We start from the raw sequence: 11,666 nt of genomic DNA on the forward strand, positions 1-11,666 counted from the left end.
CAGCTACTGTCTGTGGCACGGAAGTCATATCTCGATTTTCCTTTTCAACTAAAACCGCTCTAAACTGGAAAGCTATCCCACTGCTGAAGAGTTTATCTCACCAGTATTCCCCACAGATGAATAGGCAATACACGTTATCTTTTTCTTTTTTTCTTAAAGAAACTATTCATTGACTACATTACCGAAATAGTCCACTTGTCTCATGTTAGTTGCATATTTTTCTGTTTTTTAATATCTGCAAAATACTTTTTCAATCGAAACAAAGCTGCAGAGTAAGTGTTTTCTCTAAAATTGAAAAGCAAGCTCTTTGTAATTATACGTCGCCTTTTTCCCCCTCTTTGTTAAGCTTTGAAGAAATTTAATTGATTAGTGATTTTAGAAAGTAAACTTTCTGCAATGTAATTACTTTTTTAATGTGATGCTTTTTTTTTTTACTTTTTTTGAGGGTGGAGGTAATTAGGTTTGTTTATTTATTTGTTTCATGGAGGCACTGGGGATTGAACCCGGGACCTCCTGCATGCTAGGCATGCACTCTACCACTGCGCTACATCCTCCCGCCTTATAATTACTTTTTGACAGTTTATCCATGAGCAGACCATCTTAAGGTCTCACTATTTACTCCATAAAAACCAGTCTAAAGTAAAAGTTAACAAAGCAAAAAAAAAAAAAGTCTTGCAAATCTAAGACCAAGTTTATAAGACAGATGGCAAATTTATCCTTAGAAATAACTAGTTTTCTGCCCAAACTCTGATGATTATGACTTCTGCAGTCCTCAAATACATCAGTACAGGAAGGAACATGATCAGTGAAAGCTGGCTGGCTGTAAAAACCTGGCGTAAAGTCTCAATGTTTTCATATTCATTCAACAAATTCTTATTGAGAATCTGCTATGTGCTAGCAATAAGCCTGTCTCTGTTCTCATGAAATTAACAATCAAATGGGACATCCAATGAATAAGCAGGCATACAGGATACAAGGGTCCTGCATCAAATTCTTTTCTTTGGGGGAAAGCCTGGGGTATCGTGGGAGTGCATCAGAGGGTAGCTTGATGGAGATGTTGGGAAGATTTACAAAAGGAATGACATCTAAATGGATTCCTGAAGAAGAATTTATACAAATTTTCCAAACTAAAAGTAAAAATTACTTTTATTGCTCTGGGCAGAGGAAACAACATGTCCAAAACCTGGGGCACAAGAAAGAGCAAGTTCCAGGGGCTGAAAAATATTCAGGGTGGCTGGGGTGTGGACCATGAGCATATGGTAGCAAGGAACGACATTAAAGAAGCAAGCCGGGGACAGATGATAAAGAACTGAGCACGTCCTGAGCTAGATGGATGGTCATGAGGATGGAGAAACGTGGACTGGTGTGAGAGGTATCTGGGTGGGAGAGGAGATAGAGCTGGGTGCTTGGTTAGACAGAGCGGGGTGAGGGAAGAAGGGAGAATGACTCACAGGTGTCTGGAACACGGGGGAGGAGGGCTGGCAGGGAGATGAGTTTCATTTTGGTTTCGCTGAGTTAAGGTGCATGGAGATGTCTAAGAGAAGACACCCTGTTCCCAGTGGGACACATGGCTCTATAGCTCAGAGACCTGAGAGTCAGAAGTCATCACCAAAGGGACGGTGGCGGATGTAATGAGAGACAAGCTTGCTCGATTTGCTAGCCCGAGAACCAGAGAGGATCCTTTGTCACCCCATCATTTAAAGGCTGGAAAGATGCTGAGATGGGGGATTGTAAAATGAGACAAGACAAAGGGGTGGAACCATGAAGATGGGCGACGTTTAGCAGATGGGCGAAGAAAAGTGAGTCAGCAAAGGAGCCTTGGAAGGTACCCGAAGTCTAGGAATGGCACCTAGAAAGAAGGGATGGTTCTGACACGGGAGCGCGGCCAGCAAGCGCAGGGACTGAGGGCAGTCCCTCGGGTGATAACGGGGAGAGGACGGCGGGGGAGGAGGGAGAGCACAGGACGACTCAGGAGCAGAGATCAGGGACCTACGCCAGCTTCACACTCACCCTGGTCCCTTGAGCTGCGGCTGCCGTTTCCTTTTGTCTCGTGTTTTACCTGCATTTTGTTAGAAATCTGCTTCGTCTGCTCCCTGTTAGAACCGCAGAAAACAAGTTTCGTAAGCAATCTTGGAAGCTAGTCTTCTGCAACCTACTCTTGTACCCTCTCTACGTGTCCCCATCGAGGGGTCACTCAGCCTCAGCCTGAAAAGCTCTGGGGCCTAGATATTCACAGTTCCCAGAAGCAGCCTGGTCTATCTGGGAGCACTTAGGACTTGCAGAAAGTCCTCCATTACGCGGACTCCAAACCAGGCTCCCCGTAACATCCTTCTGCTTGGGAATTATGAGTAGAAATTTTGAAGTCAAATTTCATAGGTTCAAATCCCTGCTCTGCCAATAGCAAGCCATGCGACTCGGGCAAACCCCCGATCTCGGTTGCCTCGATGTCTCCATCTGTATAATGGGCGGCAGTAGCAGAACCAGCTCATGTCACGAGGGCGGCTGCCAGGAGGGCTGGACATGATCATACACGCACACGGTCCGGAACTGAGCACACGTAAGTGTTTAACGTGGGCTTTAAATGTTAACTTTAAAAATCACATAGCCCTGACACGCCCTAACCTCTGACATACTTCCAGGAGACTCCGGTCAACCCCGCGTGTCTGTCTCTCCTGAAGATCGTGCTTCTTCCCAGCTCCTCATCGGACGCGGCTTTCCGTGCCTTCGCCGTCTGGCTGCGTGGGTTTATCCACACGTCCTGCAGCCGGTTTGTGCGTGCTGCTGCCCTCGGAGCGGGGCGCCCGGGGCGCTCCGTCCTGAGCACACGGGCGCGGGCTTGGCGCGCCGCGCAGACGCCCTTCGCGCCTTCCGTTGCCGTGGCGACGGCGCGCGCGGGCGCGCGGGGACGGACACCCCCGAGCCTGCGCGCTCGTGCCGCGCCCGCCCGGATCCCCGACTGGCGGGTCCTGGCGCCGCCCGAGCAGCCGCGTGAGCCGAGCGCCCTTCCCGAGCCCGAGTCGCGCGGTCCCTAAAGCGGCGCCCTGCGGCCGCGCCCAGCTCGCAGAGGCGGTGAGGTGGGAACGCGCCGACGCGAGGCCGTCCCCGGCCGCGCGCGGGCGCCCGGGAGGCCCAGACACGAGCTGCTGCTGTGGCCCGTGTGACATGTCCTGTCCCACGTGCAGGGGATGCCGTGGTCCTGCCCGAGGGCGTTTCAGAAAATGTGAATCTGTGCCCCGCAGCTGGTATAGCAGGAGACCACTCGGACGTGACGCCGGACTTGTATTTGCCCAAGGGCGACCTCATCTTCGAGGAAATGCTAGGTGAGTGCAGCAAACTGCACGGTGCGCGCACACACACACACACACACACACACACACAGCCCCAGCTGCCCCAGCTCACTGAGGTTTTCTGAGACACCCTGACATCCCTTCCTCCGACTTCAGGTAACCCTCTCCACCGCTTCACAGTGACGCACCAGCGACAGCGCTTCCCAGACCCACCCGCACAGCAAACTTCGGGGCTTTTCCCAGGGAAGGTGCTAGAATCCTGCAGTGTGGATGTAGTTCTGAACCATTCAACATGTGTAAAAACCACACTGGCATTTTTCACTCTGTTCCTGTCTTTATGTTTTAAGTGTCACCGACCAAGTTTTTGAGTGTTCTGTCTCAGCCCCGTTTTTCTCATGAGCTGTGTGATTTTTATGAGGCGATTTTCCACATCGCCGTGATTTCTCGGCAGGCGTGTGACACATGACACTGGAACTGACTGTAATTCTCTCTACTGAGTGTTGGAGACTCTTAAAATACGTTAGATCTTGATTCGGCTCTTCGTGGTATTTGGTATTTCCAGTCTTCACGTTTTGCGTGAATTGGATGTGAATATAAGGCTGGAAATCTGTAAATCGAGGGGAGAGGTTGTACGCTGGAGGATAGTCTGACAAAAGAACATTGAAAAGGCGTTTCCTGCAGGAGCAGGTATTTTCAGGATAAGCATGAAGCTTCAGGAATGTTATCCATTGAATTACCTATTTTCCAATGTTGCTTCGAGAAGAAAATTCTTTTTGAAAATCTTATTAAAATCCTTGAGCTCTGCAGGGCCGTGGACTCTGGACGGCTCGGAGGGAAGCGTCTAGCCCTACCTCTTGGCTCTAGAGATGAGCCAGTGTGGTTCTGGGAAACAGACGTCTTGCCAAGTGCGCCCAGCTTCACGGGCAGTGACAGAGCCAAGTTTCACGGCTATTCTTCCAACCCCAGGCTGACTCCAAGTTACACGTTGCACAACTTTATATCCTTGTAATAACACGACAGCTTATCCAAACCCAGACCTCCCTGTCACCACTAGGCAGCTTCTCCGACGGGCACAGGCAGCAGGAACGATTACAGCCTTCAAAAGCTCCAGACGTCAGCTCGCTGGGCAGCCAGGACCCCGGCCCTCACCCTCCACCAGGGACAGCCGCCCCAAGACAGAGCACTGCTGGCCTGAGAACCTCGAACCTAATAAAACAAGGACTCAGCCGCGCCAAGAAGTCTCCCTCTTCTCAATTCCTTCCCCCTGTAAAATGAGTCCATCTTTTTGGAATCATTGGCTTGAATTATTCACTCACTCGTTTGTCTCTCTGCTTGTGCAGGCACAAGGCACATGATTTTAAAGGTCTTAGCATGTATACGGGGGAAGATAGATTACCCCTCATCTGCCGGGTGGGACACAAAGTATGCGTGCTCCCTTGGTGTTGCCTGTAATGACTGATAGATGAAAATCGGGAACACCTCCCTCAGTCACTTTCAATAAGCACACTCTTGTCTTCACCAGAGTGAGTCTGGTTAAGTCTATCTTGACGCCATCAGAGTTGCTTAATTGACTCATCTGTTTGTAAATCTAGAATTTGTCGGGAGCCTCGGCATAATATCTTAATTACCCACTCATGTACTTGTTTATTGATTAATTTAGTTCTTCACGTATTCATCTCTGTGAAAGCTCCTGGCTTGAATTATTCATTCATTCATTCGTTTGCTTACAAGAGGAGATGGACATACAAGGAATGTGATTTGAAAGGTATTAATGGGTGTACAGGGAAAACAGACCCCTTTCCTCCCCCGTTCCCCCCTCATCTGGGGGAGAAATTACTTTTTAGCAGATGAGAATTTGTGTCTCTTTCCAGGGTGGCCCCTGCATTCATGATCGTGTGTGTGTGTGTGTGTGTGTGTGTGTGTGTGTGTGAGACAGAAATGCAATATCCTATAGATAAGTTGTTCTGGGGGTCTCTCCTGGGGTGGGTCTGCCTCCCAGTGACATCTGACAATGGGTAGAGACACTGCTGGTTGCCAAGCTGGAGGCAGGCTGCCACTGGTATCTGCTGGCTAAGGGACCCGGGTGCAACTCAACCCCCACCAATGCACACACGGTCCCACAGCGAAGAATGAGCTGGCCGCCACTGGTGGCAGTGCTGACGTTAAGAATCTCCAGCTTTCATATTTATTATTACTTTTACTTCTTAAGCTATTTTGTCCACTGTTCCTCAAGGAATTTAGCCACATTTTCCTGGGAGGGTGGAGAGAAGGAAGTTTTAATGTGGCTGGAAGACAGGGACCCCATTTTGTTTTTGGACTCCAGCACCGGGCAGGGATCATGGCCGTTAGTAAGTGTGCTTTCAATGCGCCGGTGATTAATGAGTTACAGGTGGGAGACTTGAAATAAAACAAAGTAAAATAAAACAAAATGTCCGGTGGGGGAGGGGGTAGCTCAGTGGTAGAGCATGTGCTTAGCATGCACGAGGTCCTGGGCTCCAACCCTTGTACCTCCGTTAAAATCAATAAGTCAATAAAATGTAGTATCAGCTGTTCTTTCTTCAGACCTGAAATTCCCACTGGTTCTGTAGCAGAGATTAGAATCTGAGGTGCCACAGAGGAGGTCCAGCTCTAGAATTCTTTGGACCCAAAGGAAACGTCACAGGTTCCAAAGGAAATGTGCCATTTTGGAAACAAAGGGTGGAAAACTTCGCAGCAGCCCTATCAAAGCCCTGGTCCCTTCACTTGTCCCCATTTACAAAGACGAGTTATTAAAATCAACAGAAAGCTTGCCTGGCTTTTAAAACGATGAGGCCAGCCACCTTCCAGAAAGGATGTTAGAACACACATAACTGAGAGGGTAGAAGGTGTTTCAACTTCATCAAAAGCCTTGAAAAGGAGGACACCCTTTGTATCCGTGATTTTGGAAGTTTTTCGGGACTGACATTTATTTTAAATCAGAGCCGCTTCCAAAGCAAACCCCCTTTTACAAAACGCGTTGGATGTGACAATCCTGGCGATGACCTCTACCATTCGAGGCTGGACGGAGATAATATTTTTATAGAGAAAAAACGTGGCTCTCTTTAATCAGTTTTGAAAAAAAACATTGTGAAACAGTCACTTCTCTTATTTAAAAGTTTAACTTTACTTTCATCAATTTATAATCAGAGTTCCTCTGGTATGTTTGATTCCTGACAAACAAGGATAAAAGTCTTGTGCCCCCATTGCTAATGAGATGATAAAACAGCAGGGATCAAGTTTTTAATTACTACAGGCGATGCGCTGGAGAGGTGGCGATGGTATTTTCTATTGCATGTCTAAGTTGTAACTTCAGGCTTATGACAGTCCTGCTGTGCTCCAGTGTCTTTGATGATCACTCATTTTTGTCTCCTGGGAACACACAAAAATTTCTGAGCTAGAATCCTGGGGGGCTGGCAATTATTGGCGTAACCTGATGCAGGTTCTTCTCTTCAGCCGTGATGCTCAGTAAGGATCCAGTATCTTAATGCCTGCCATTACCCCGAAAGGGAAATTGGACATTGGAAATGCCTGTGAAGGTTCCTACTCAAACGATGCCCATTCTCACTCAACCAGCATGGGCCTTCCCGTTCATAAGAAAATGTTTAATTGAATTGGGAGATGTCTAGTACATACTTTTTCCTTTCTTTTCAAAGTCACGCTTGAAATTTTTTCCGAGCCTTTATTTTCGTGCACGTTCGTAGCCGTGGATTGATCATGCTAAGCTATTTCAACACATTTCCAACACTCTTCCTTTTGTGCAGCTGCAGACGGTTGATAATGGGAATTTTTAAAGGTGCCGTTTTGGGTCAAGTGTGTGTTGCACCAAGGTCACATACTCCTATCCTGATTGAAATGGAATCTGGGAGTGGATTGCATTAATTCTCATTTTCACAAGACACACGCACACACACACACGCACCTCTCTCTGGGTGGCCAGAGCACTCTACAAGCAAAGCTTGCTGTATCTTTAGCCATAAAAGCTAGAACCCAGAATTAATCTGGGTAGATGACCACTAACCTGATCTGAATCCAGCTAACCAGCTCATCAACCAACCACCCAACTCGTCCAACAACCAGTCTTTGATCACTCAAGCAATTTCTAAATTGTAAAGCAAGACTGAGTGCCAGAATCACAAGCTTTGACTGAATCGACCAAGCGGCTTAAATTTCTTAGATTCTGAGTCACATAGATAAACATTCATCCTCAGCTAACCACACTGGGAAGAGCCCACAAATGGAAAGAGATTTACAAACAGTAATAGTAAATGGACCTTTCTGGGGGGCCAACACCTCTCAGAATCAAAAATGTACACACTCCATTCAAATGTCTATTTTTATCAATATGACTCTTAGACGGTCTTTAAAAATATTACATATGTGAAATCTAAAGACCAGATACTTGCAGTTTATTTTCTTCTTGGCAAAGGGAAGTTAAAAATGTTTTGACTGCGAAATGTATACACTTTGCAGAATTCATCTTGCTTGCATTTGGACAGAGCAAGCGGGAACCAGTGAAGAATGCGGCAGCTCGGGGCTCGACACACTAGGTGTTTGTTGTTCGTGGACGTCCGTGTGGACGGGCCAGGTTAGGCAGTGATCCTGGGCAGTGCAGACTGTTACTGAGACACACAGGGGCCCAGCAAGAAAATGATTTGATTTTGGTTTGGAAAGCAACGTAAGAGACGTTTCCTCATTAATTATAATAATACGTAACGGCATCACTTATATGTGGAATCTAAAAAAAAAAGGACACAGATGAACTACTTATTTATAACTTAGATGATTGATTCCTTGAATATGCATGAGCACACATGACGGTCCGTTATGACTGGATCACCGCGTTCCGTTGATCCTGATTTTGTAGCTGGCTTTATTCCTTTGATAACTATGTAAGTTTAAAAACCTAAAGCTCCATCCTGTTCTTGGAAACAATGATCAGTACATATATGCAAACTAAAAGATCGTGCAGTGTACTGTATACATGTATTTACGTGTGATATAATGTGCAGGTGCAGTCGAAGTGTAATAACTCTACCTAATAAAACTGAAAAGGAAAAATATGCAAAAACAGAGAAAATGGAAAAAAAAATCACCATCATAATTTGACTGCCAAGCTGGAAACCAAGAGAAAAGTTACCTTTTTTTCCCTGATGATATAATTACATACTTAGAAAAACGAAGAGACTCTCGTTAAAAAAAACAAGTACCACTAGAGGGGGAGGGTGTAGCTCAGTGGCAGAGCACATGCTTAGCACTCGTGAGGTCCTGGGTTCCATCCCCAGTACGTCCACCAAAAATAAATAAGTGAATAAAATGACCTCCCCTCCAAAAAATTAATAATAAATAAAAACAAGTACCACTAACTGATACAGATAGAATAGACAAACAACAAGCACACACTGTATAGCGCAGGGAACCATGTTTGATACCTCGAAGTACTTAGTGATGTAGTAACTTACAGTGAAAAAGAATGTGAAAGTGAATATGTGCATGTTCATGTGTGACTGAGGCATCGTGCTGTGCGCCAGAAATTGATGCAACACTGTAGACTGATTATACGTCAATAAAAAATACATATATAAACAAAAACCAAAAAGACCCCCCCCAAAATAATCACACTTCACGTGTACAGAGTGCTCTGTGCTGTTTCGCCCTCAGAGTCTTGGACATTCGCCGGACGTTAATATTATTGACAGGCAAGGAAACTGAGGTTCAGTGCTGTGCACCAGAAATTGACACACTATAAACTGACTATACTGCAATAAAAAATTAAATTAAAAAATAGAAAAAAATAGAAACATTTTTCTTGCTGAAGGTCGGGCAGCCACTAAGAGCTAGAGCCAAATGCCGGCTTTCCGACATCTTTCCTCCTTTGACGTTTGTTATGCTGTGTGCTCAGCTTGACTCAGGGAGTCTCCTGTCCCTTAGAAATAATCATCATAAGGCAACCGAAGATTCAAATAAACAGCGTCGGAAGACATTTAATCCTCTGTATGATGTAACCTGGTATGAAGCTGACCATAAAAATACTAGCCCTCTGAGCTTCAGAAACCATTCTTGTTTCTTGTAGTGATAAATAGTTTATTCATTCATTCATTTATTTATTCATGTATCTGTCTGTTCACTCATTACTGAAGCACAGGTAATCTACAACGTTGTGTTAGTTCCTGGTGTGCAGTGGAGTGGTTCAGCCCTACCTGTATGTCGGTGTCACCTCTTCAGCCCCTCGCCCCGCCCTGGTCTTATGAAGGTTGCTGCCTGGCCCGAGCCTGCTGCCACCTCCCCTGCGAAGCGTCTCCATCCTCTCCACTGGGAGGCGGGTGAGGCTGTAACATGGTGCTTGGACATGAAATCATCTCCAAGCCAGGATGCCACTGGTTTAAGAACGTTAAAGACATACCGATTTGCGTGAAATGGAAGCTACAAAATTGAATGTATCATTGAGCCCCTTAGGACATAAGAATGACTATACCGACCACCTCATAAATTCCTCTACCATCTCTGAGGCAGCAGGGATGATGGGAAAACAGCTTAGTTAGTTGATTTCTTTTTTGTAATAATGTAAAAATGGGTCCCCCCAACAATGAAACTTGTCCTTAGTGGTGTGTGTTCGCGAGGAAACCGTTCAAAGGTTTTGAAGTATCTTCTATGGTGAGACTGTTACCGAGTCCATACTCATTCTGCTCGCCACACGACAGGCCAGTAAGTCGGGAGACGTGGTGCTGCGGCAAGGAGTAACGACTCTATTCAGAAAGCTGGCCGACTGAGAAGACGGTGGACTCATGTCCTGGAGAACCATCTTCTCCAAGTCAGAATTCAGGCTCCGTTTATACTAAACAGGGGTGGGAGTGTAGCTGGTTACTGCAAACTTCTTGGTGTAGGAATCCTTTGCTCTTGCACCTGTCCAGGCAGGTCAGGTCATGATGTCCCTGTAACCCTCCAACAACACACATGTTATTCTCTGTTCTGCAACTTGTTATGTCTACATGAATGGGAACGTGTCCTACCCTTAAAGGTCAGCGCCTTGAGAAGGGGCTCTCCTGTGTATTTCAGGCTCTGGGCAACATTCTTTTACAGAAGGTGCAGAACCAGCCTGACTCAGCCCAGGAGACAGAGCCCAGGGTCAGAGCCAGAGGAACAGATCTAATGTGGAGTCAGATTGGTTCTTCCCTGTTACAGGATGGTTAATGCTACCAGTCAGTTGGACTGGGCTGGCGGATGCCCAGAGAGCTGGTGAAACATAATGTCCGTGTGTGTCTGTGAGACCAGTGGAATGCATAAAGAGGTCCCTCACCAGCACGGGCAGGCATCAGCCTGGCCTGTGGGGGCCTGAAGAGGACAAACACAAAGGAGAAGGAGAGAGGAACCCTTGCCCTCACTGCGTCAGCTGGGATGCCCACCTTCTGCCCTTGGACTTTGGAGTTCTGGGCTCTTGGGCCTTTGGACTCCAGGGCTCATACCAGCGTCCCTCGGCCCACGCCCAGACCTGTTCTCAGGCCTTCAGCCTCCGACTGGAGGAGACACCTGAAGCGCCTCTGGTTCCAGGGCCTTTGGACTCAGCTCTCCTGGGTCTGCAGCCGGCAGACAGCTAACTGCGGGACGTTGAGCCCCCATGACCACATAAGCCAACTCCTGTTACACAGAGAGGGTTCCAAGAAGGAGCCACATGCACCTGTGCCCCCAGGGAAAGAGCCACAGGACGACTGTTGCACAAGGAGACAGAAGTCACAGACAGCATCTCTGGAGGATGCGTTTACAAATACGTAGGTGCATAGACAGAAGCAAGCGTGGAGACAGACCGCAGAGCAGCACCCGCCGCCAGCCTTGGGGAGAGAACTCCGACGCGGGTGTGGGAGGGGGCGGGAGGGACACGAGGACGGACGGACACTTCTGACACTGTGCACTTGGCTCCTGTTTTCCGCTGTAAGCCTGAATTCCTCTACTACCTGCGTAATCTTTTTTCAAGTGTTTGAAACAATTTCCAAAAATTAAGATTTCAGACTATGTGTAATTAAAAACACAGCGCAGTATCAGGACGAAGATGTGCTTTACAATGTGACCCCATCGGAGTGCTTTTTCACGAGGCCACACACGCAGAGACAGACAGACGTATCTTCTCATGTGGACACAGAGGATCTCTGGAAAAACCCAGAAGAAGCCGGTGAGAGTGGGGAAGTCTCTAGGCAGCGGAAGCAGGAAGTTACTGGTCTGGGGTGAAACCCCAGCTTCCTCATCCTTGGTGCCTTTCGAATTTGCACACATTCGCTGCTTAGAGTCACTGACTGAAAGGTCAAGGTTCAGGATTTCAGTTGTTTTGGGTGAAGGCTCAGTGAAAAGGGGAAACAGAGTGAGCAGTCGGGG

At 47.1% G+C, this 11,666-nt stretch overlaps 1 long non-coding RNA gene across 1 annotated transcript; it reads right to left on the reverse strand.

Moving 5' to 3' along the window:
• Window positions 1-1,118: 1,118 nt before the first annotated feature.
• On the reverse strand, window positions 1,119-2,808 carry LOC140690866 (uncharacterized). The gene is made up of 2 exons (XR_012066198.1): window positions 2,634-2,808; window positions 1,119-2,093 (listed from the first exon to the last, which is right to left on the reverse strand). It is a non-coding gene; the product is annotated as an uncharacterized lncRNA (long non-coding RNA).
• Between the last annotated feature and the right edge of the window lie 8,858 nt (window positions 2,809-11,666).

The sequence above is a fragment of the Vicugna pacos genome, chromosome 32 (assembly GCF_048564905.1).
Source record: "Vicugna pacos chromosome 32, VicPac4, whole genome shotgun sequence".
Classification (NCBI taxonomy): domain Eukaryota; kingdom Metazoa; phylum Chordata; class Mammalia; order Artiodactyla; family Camelidae; genus Vicugna; species Vicugna pacos.